General features: G+C 37.1%; 1 pseudogene; it reads right to left on the reverse strand.

Moving 5' to 3' along the window:
• Nucleotides 1-372: 372 nt before the first annotated feature.
• LOC149567051 (uncharacterized) lies at nt 373-3225 on the reverse strand (annotated as a pseudogene).
• Between the last annotated feature and the right edge of the window lie 5751 nt (nt 3226-8976).

Consider the following 8976-nt stretch of genomic DNA (forward strand, 5'->3'; position numbering starts at 1 on the left):
AAAAATAAGGTTTAATATATACTAGCCATAACATTAAGGAGGGTTTAATATAGAAGGATGATTACTATTAGAATTAAAAGGAAGGTTAGGAGAGATAAAGAATAAAAATAAAATTTGAGAATGAAGTTACATATTTTAATTTTTAAGATATACAAATCGTTTATACTTTAATTTATAATTAAAGAGTGCTATTCATACAACAGCACGGAAGAAAACACGCCAGGATCGCATCATAACCAAAACAAATAATTTATTTTTTTCCAAAAGTTCGAGAGAAGGTACACAAACGATCTACAAAGAGACCGACCATTATTTTGTCATCCAATTTGAGAGGGGAAATCTGCAAACAGTGGTGAAAAATAATTCCATGAATCAGCGTTGATGGTGCCTGAGATAACCTCCAGCAATGTTTCCTCCACCGCCATGAGGAAAAATCCCGCCAGGAATGGACTCATTGCCAGAGGAGTAAACAATTCTGAGAATCTGAGCAGGGCTTCTGCCATAGGCGACGGAGAACTTATCCCCTGCAAGAATGTTGCCCTCCACCTTTCCTTCCGCTCCCAATGATTTCTTCACAACCAGCCCTTCATCCACTACTCTGGTATACCCCAGCTTATTTCTCAGAGTTGAAAGTTTCTCTGTGAATTCAGCCACCGTGTATTTATATGGAGCCACCGTTGCATTCTTGTTGTTATACAGCAGGGTTCGAATCACAGCATCCTGCCCTGACTCCACTCCCAGGAGACCTGCTAGAAGCTGCAAGCAAATTCACATCAAAAAGAGTTTTTTATGGTTCGTTGCAACAACGGCCAATCAAGAAATTAGGATTTTGGATTTATTCTTCTATGTAGATGGGAAAGATTGGTGGGTGTTATTTCCTACACATAAATAGTCTTGTCTAATTTAAGCCTGATTTTCTCTGTCATATACTTGGCCTACCTTGCAAATTAGAAATAAGCCCCAAATTGGGAAGAATAAAAAGAAATGTGTTAGAAAAATTGATTGAAATATTTAGATTTCTATTTGGATTGTGAAAATGGTGTCCATTACGAGTGGTCAAGTGTAAAGAAGCAAGAGGTGTGTCTCATATTAGGGAATAATCATCTAGTAAACTTAGCCATCAAAATATGTGATCTCCTAAAATCATGCTTAGTTCTAAGATGTATGGATGCATATTTGACTTTGGTGCAACTCCTGAGAAGCATGTGAGTTGCTTCCACTCCCATTGTAAGATATATTGCTCTAGAGGTGATGGAAATAGGCAAAGTTCAATAGAAAGTTGAGGTTTTGAGATCTGGGGTTCTCCTTGTGAAGCTTGTCATATGTAAAAGCTCCAATACACGCTTCCATAAATGAGGACTTTATTGACTAACCAAGATGGGTTGGGTTAGTGGTCTGTGAGGAGTTGAAAACCAAAGTATTTGATGTGAACATATCATGATATCGAGGAGGAGATCATTTAGATGTTACAAATTTTCATGGTCAAAGGCCCAAAATGCTAAAGGTGGCTAGAATGATTGAGGAAGTCAGATAATTCAAAAGCAGATCTATTCTAAAGGCAAATCCAATAATTCCACTCACCAAAAATAGACTCCATCTAATAGGAACACAACTTGTGTTACACCTTTATGTTATTTTGTAAGACCTTTTCTAATTATTGTGATTCTAGGTTGACAAAGTGGAAAAATAGTGTGTAGTCATAATTCTAAATGAAATGTGGTACAATAAAACATAGCCATGAAAAGAGCTTTGATAATAAATGACATGATTCATATAAGAGATTAGCCAAACAATAGAAATACAGAGAAGTACAAGAATCAAATAATATTGTATTAAATTAACAAATTCATATCAAAAGAAACCACTAGACTCTTCAAGATGGTGACCTCACATAGAAATACTTAATACAATAGAAGTAATAGATAACTCATTCTCATATGAAACTCTTTATTTATACCCTATCTATCCAAAATAACTACTATTTATCAAATATGTAGAATGAGCCACTTCAATAAGAAAGAGAAACTTATCATGAAATACAAACATTCAATGCTTTTAATAAAAAAATTGATGCAAGAAAACTATTTAGAAACATAAAATGGGTGGAAGATGTTTCATACCTTGTTTATCATTTACACTCGTTACAAAAGTTAAATGTTAGGTGTAAAAGATGCACCACAAGAATATAGGTTAGAAAGGGAGATGCAACTAAAATGAATGAATAACATAATTAAGATTTTAAGATACAATTTTTAAAATTATTACATCATTTTTTTTCCACACTAAGGATGGATTGGACTTCTACTTTCTATTCCACTAGTGGGGAGTTGGCAACCACACCAAGTATATTATGCAACAAGGCAAATCATATTATACAATTTGAATATGTAACTTAGATGGACTTATTTGACAGTCTTCACTAAACCAAAGCATATACATTTGAAAAGGTAACAAAAATAAAATCAACAAAGAAATCATTTTCCTTCACTTAAAAAAAATCATCATGATGTTTGTGCTACAGATCAATAAGAAGACATTGATTAAATGTTCACATCCTAACCTCCCCCTCTCACTCACCCTCCCCTAATTTAGAAGTTGGTGTGAAATCCTACTAAATTCAAACTGATAATGGATCTTATTTTATATCAAGAAATCACATCCAATCAATTTTCCAACTCAACTTCATTGAAAGACAATGTTGAGATCTATTTTCATTCCCATCTCTCATATAATGACTTTAGGGCCATGGGACATAATAAACTTATAGCTCTAGAATACTTCATCACCGACTCTTCTTCTTCTAGTTGTTCGATAGGTAGTTTCACAGATCTGATGGGAATGGGCTGAGTCGACTTACAATAGAGTTTCCCTAGAATCCTATGCTCAGTATTATTTAGAAATGAAACAATAATTTTCTTTTTAGTGCTATGAAGAGCTGCAAGAATGCCAAGGCCTATGCCCTGGTCAAATCCTTGTGGAGACTTACAATCTATTATTACTATAATCCAGCGAAGATGTAGGGATTCTAGTACCTCCAAACAAATCACCTATATCAAGAACCGCTAATTTTATAGAATTGAAGCCAAGGAAGAGAAGAGGACTCTAATAAAATGCTTTCCATTTACTTGTTGCAGATTGATAATGAATGCTCTCCCCGTTCTCCAAAGACATCAGATGAAATTTTCTTTTCTTTTTCTGAATGGGCCTGGAACGCTTGCCCAACATCCCCCCCACCTCAAATGCAAAAATCCTTCAAACCCCAAGAAACATTTTCACTCCTTATCGTCACTTTAGTTGATGTGTTTATCCCTGTCTAAAAGCTATTTAAGCAATCATCTCTCCCACACCTCCCATTTCGTGCAATTATTAAACTTTAACCACAACCCCTTAATTGTAGTAGTCACAAGGAACTATCATGGTTTATTGACTAGCTCAAGTCTAAAAACATTTACCGACAACAATTTTTTGGTTTGAGTCAATTCTCGACTAGAGGCAAATCCAAAAGGAAAGCCTATTGGCTAATTAGTTGAAGATAAAGTTTGAATGGATTATAGCTTGTTTGTTAGTTATAGTCAGGCCTGAAATTTGATGTTTCTAGTTTTTTCTTTCTATTTTGGTGAATGCATATTTATATTAAATTACAATCTTATTGAAATACAGTATAATTTATTTTTAAAAGCATAAACTTGCAACATAATTTTTTAGAAACTTATTTCTTTCATAAATTTGAATATAGTACTAATTTATAACTAGCACTTGCATCTAAAGGTGATGCAGGGGGTACCTCGATAGGGGAAAGATGTGCAATTTTATATAAGATGGTTGTATCTCTTTTTTGTTTTAAAATTTGTTTTTAATAAAAAAAAGCCAAAAACTAGGGTGTTGGATCTTTACAACAATGGTGTAAAAACCATCAAAAACCTACTAACAACTAGCATAGGACTAGCTAGCAACTAGCACACAACCAAACAATCCCCCTAACGGTTCATATCAAAAATACCATAAATAGTATACCAGTTTATAACATTACTAGTATTCCTACTTTTAAAACTAGCAGAGTTTAACAAATTAACAAACTACATTTAGATGGTCATCGCATCATACCACCTACATTCCATAAACAAGTTAAACATAAAAAACCAAAACCATCAACAATAGATGGGGAGAGACCAAAAGAGTACCAAAAAAAACTAAAACTAGAAAGCCATTAACTAGCCTCCTTTTTCTCCCCCTTCCTAGCCATGAGAACCTTGGCCCAATCATCAGCAAGAAAACTATAGAGAAGCTTTGTGTCCTCCTTTCCAAGGTTCTCCTCCTCTGAGTTATTAGCCAACAACTGAAGTGTGGTAGCCATTGTGTGCATCACTTTAAGAGTGAACTTTGAGAAAAGGTTGAATCCCTCTTCCACTGCCATGCACCTATCCATTAGCTCCTTGTGTTCTTTGTGGATTATAGGTTCATTCTCCTTGGTTTCCAACTTTAGAGTCCTAGTAAAATTCTCCAATGTGTTCCACTAAACCTACACATTAGAAATGTTGGCATGGCCTTTCAGGTTCTCCTAGCCCTCTTTACCAAGCATGGAGGAAATAGTGTCAAGGGAGGCATTAGTCATATTGGGGTGCTCCTGGTTGAAGGTAGAAGGTAGAGTGATGGTGGTAGAGACATGTGTAGGGTCGGGGGAGGGGTCCTTAATAGTGTTGTTTGCCTCGAAGTCTTAGGTACCATCAAGGGTATCATCCCATTTCTCCACATGTTTATTTGTCTCCTCTTTCCCCTTATCCACACCAACCCCTAAATTCTTGTCACTCTCATGATAGTTGGTAACTTTCTTCTCCTCTTCTTGAGAGTGGCTGGCCATTTTTTTGTATCACCTATGGGTCTTAGCAATTCTTTCTGACCTTCTTCTACTCCCACAAATTAACTCATTTAAGTCACCAATTTCAACCTCCACCCTCTTATCCATTTTAATTCTTTTCTTGGGCTCTAGCTCAAGGGTCAGAATTCTATTTTTCCTTCGCTTGGCATGGATTTGGCTAAGAGAGAGTTGAGGAGTGGGGCCTTGGCTTCCACTAGTAAATTCCAAATGTAGGGGGGGGGGGGGGGCAGTGGGGAGAATGTTATCAATGACAATCACATGAGGAGGGCAGAGTGCCAGGTGAAGTTGGAAGAGGTGGAACATGAGCCCTTGGTGGAGAATGGTGAAATTTGCCCCTTTTTTCTTCTTTTCTCTAACATCAATGACAATTTCCTCAAGGGCATGCAACAAGAAGAAAGGAGTACTAACAAATTCCCTATTATGAAAATGGTTAAGAAGAGGGAAATGATAAAAGTAATACACATCATGCCTACCCTCTAGTGTCAAATACTTCATCATCATCAAACAGACATCATCCCAAGCTCTAGAAGTTTGTCTCTCCTAAAACCTCCCCAATACTAGCCATAAGCCTCATTCTTTTTGAAGAAACTGGATAGGCTCACCTTATTCACCACCTTCATGATTTTTTGTCATCTCATACACTTCATCTCTAAAACCGTCACCATAGCAATAGATACTTCATTCACCTAAAAATAAATTTCATTAATGGTCACTCACTTATCTTTCTAGGTTGCAACGAACTGTTGCAAAAAAACTTCATCGTACCCCACCATGGCCTGCATATAGGGGAAAAACCCTCCTTCCTTAAGAAAAAATAAATTGGTCTGCCTTTTGAAGAATTCCTCAGACTTTGTGGGCTCCAATCTATTTAGTTCCCCACCCACAGCAGATTTCTTCTCAACCAAATCTCCTTCCACTAGCTCAGTAATTCTCATTTGCACCCAGAAAATTGCCAAGGTAGGCCTAAAAATAGAAAAAATGGTGGATAAAATCTTTCATTTTTTGTTCTTCACAAGCCTGTGAATACAATGTACAGGCTAGTTAGTGGTATCATTACGCGGAGTGTGAGGATTTTGCACATAATACCATAATGATTTTTCCTTGGTATTAATGTGAACCTTTCCCTTAATCATGCCATAAAAACACACAATAATGGCAATCATTTTTATGCACATATTATTTATTAATTCACCTTTTCCATGCCTTTTCATGATGCAATCAATATAATTTCCTTTTGCGAGACATCTTATCAACATTATGGCAACTTAGCTATCATAATAATAGAAACCCTGAAAAAAAGTGTCCATTTTCCAAAGTTGGAGTCATCTAACCTAATTTAGTGGGGTCTTTTCCCTGTAAATGAGGGAATGCACATTCTTGGGTAGTGTCTCCTCCAACTTTTGATATTTACAAAATCAAAACTACCCTTGACCAAGGTGTTTGCCATTGCAATGTCTTCCTTGTAAGCGTGTTGCAAATCATAATGATCCAATTTTGTAAGATAATGACATATGTCCCCCAAGATGTGCCTCAATGTCCAACTAGGTTGAGCCCAACCTAAACTAAATCAATGATGAGTTTAGAGTTTCTCTCAATGGTAAGTCTTCTAACCTTCATTTCTATTGCAATTTTTAGCCCCCATAATAAGGCGGTGGCTTCCACCACATTGTTGGTTCCTTAACCCAAATTTCCTGAGTAGGCAACCAACACGTCATCTTTTTTTTCCCATAGCACACCACTCGTTGTCACAAGCCCCTTATGCATGCTACTCCATCAAAATTCAATTTGATAGTGGGGCCAATGGGTTGGGGGGAACATGTATTTCTGCTAGCAACCACCTTCAAGGCATCAAAATTATAGAAATTGGGGAGAATATTACATCTCTCGGCAATATCCTCCTCCTTCCTACTTAGGTATGGCTTTCTGACTTTAGCTACCATAACATTCTTAGTAATGATTTTACCTAGAATCACTCCTAACCTCTTTCCTCCTCACAAAAGACCCGGTTGTTTCTCTCCTTCCAAATGCCCCAGCAAACATGTGGTGGGAGGAGACTACAAAGGATTCTAAGGTAGGGATGGTAGAATAGGAAACTTCAATTCTTCACATATCAAGAATTTCTTCCAGATGTAGGACCATACCTTAAGGGTATAGGGGCATTCCAGAAAGAGGTGGGTTATGCATTCTTCTGCCTTCTTGCATAGTTAACATTTGTTGGTGATTGGTGTTGTGGTTTTCACAACACACGCCCCATTTCTAATAGAAATGGGAACCCCCCTAGTTTAATTTTTTCTTTTCCAAACCCCTAGTCCAGGGTTTGAGTCTTTTTTAGGGCTTTATCTAGAGTTTGAGTCAACCTTGGCCCTCTACCTAAGAAACCCAATTGCCAAAAACTAGAGATTTTGAGCATAAATGTGATTTTATGTGGAAAAGGTGCACATGTGCACCTTCCAAGGTGTACTAATGCACTTAGTGGCTTAGTACATGAGCATGTTGTCTTAGATGTACACACCTACGCACATGCATAGGTCTGCACTTCCAAGAGGTGTGCTCTATCTCAGGCCTATAAAAGCTCAAGATTGCCCCTCCTTCCTCACACTTCATGCCGAAGAGACCTCTAATAATGCACCTCCACACCTATAGAGGTGCACTATCTTCAAATACCTACACACACACAAACAAACACTAAGTTAAGCATAAAGGTGCGCACCTTGCACACTTATCCAATGTGCACTAGGTGTGCACCTTTATTTCATTAGGTAAAAAACTTAACATCTCATGTAAGGTGTGCATATGCACACCTTACCAAAACCTAATATAAGCATATAGAATGGTGCGCAAGTGTGCACCTTTCCAAAGTGCGCACTTGTGCATCATTTTTTTTGTTTCTAAGACTAAACCTTCAAGAGATTAGGGTGTGCACATGGCGCACCCTATTATTCATCCACTTAGGTGCCTTTGTAAGAAAAGGGTGCACACATGGCGCACCCTACAAGATGTGCAAGGTGCACACTGTTTGATGTCATAAATTGTTTAAGGTTAAGGGGTGCACCTAGGGCACCTTCAAGGTGCACAAGGTGTGCCAAAAATGTCTTTCAAAGATAAAATAGGGTTTTTTAGGTGTAAGCTGATGTTCTTGGGTTCTGGGCCTAATTTTTTGGCAATTAGGGTTTGTTAAAAATTGATTTTTCCACCTTCTAGACTAATAGTATTTTGTTTTTTAGTAGATATAATGGCTTCTTCTTTGTCCTCCCTCACTGCAAAGATTTCTCCTAACCAAAGGTTTTTAAGTTTCAAGGTCTCCAACCAAAATCATGCTTCCAAGATGTGCATTCAAAGATCCAACATACAAAAATGGGTCATATTGATTGGAATGCATTCCTAGTTCTCTGCAAGAAACCAAATGAGAGGTCCCCACTGGTTTATGCACTCATTAGATCACGATTGGTAAATGTAGCTTCGCACCCTGTATCAGTACAATCTTTAGAATTGATTATGGCCTTAGTAGAGAATTATGTATCGGAAGAGAGAGTGGTAAAAATCATAACAAGAATGATCGTTCTAGATTTGAGACCAAAGAACATTGAGAAAGTATTCCATCTTCCAAGGGAAGATCCATACATTAGGTTGACTTATCATCAAGCTGAAAGGTGGTATAGGGATCATGAACAAGAAGCCACAAAATTATTCAATCATCATATTTGATTGATAGGACACCTATGGGAAGAAAAGATGGAAAACTTGACATGACTAGAGGGTATATGAAGGATGATATCAGATATTCCATTATGCTTTTGAGAAATATTATGGGTCTACCAGTAGCAGGGCACTTGAACATTTGGATGGTACATTTTCTTGAGACCATTAGAATGGCTAAAATTCCAATTGATTGGGCCACAATTCTTAGTGAGAATTTAGATGAATAGCTAGTGGTAGTTTAAAATGATCTAAGGTTTTATATGACATCTTATTTAGTGTATCTATTAGCAGCAAGGACTACAAACAACAAACTTGCAAGATGTTGATGCATGGCCTTATGTGGTATACCCATAGTTAGTGAATAAAAAGCTCTCGGATCACAACAAATAATTAGAATAGTG

The sequence above is a fragment of the Cupressus sempervirens genome, chromosome 3, assembly GCF_028749045.1.
Source record: "Cupressus sempervirens isolate cs-2001-9-10 chromosome 3, ASM2874904v1, whole genome shotgun sequence".
Classification (NCBI taxonomy): Eukaryota; Viridiplantae; Streptophyta; class Pinopsida; order Cupressales; family Cupressaceae; genus Cupressus; species Cupressus sempervirens.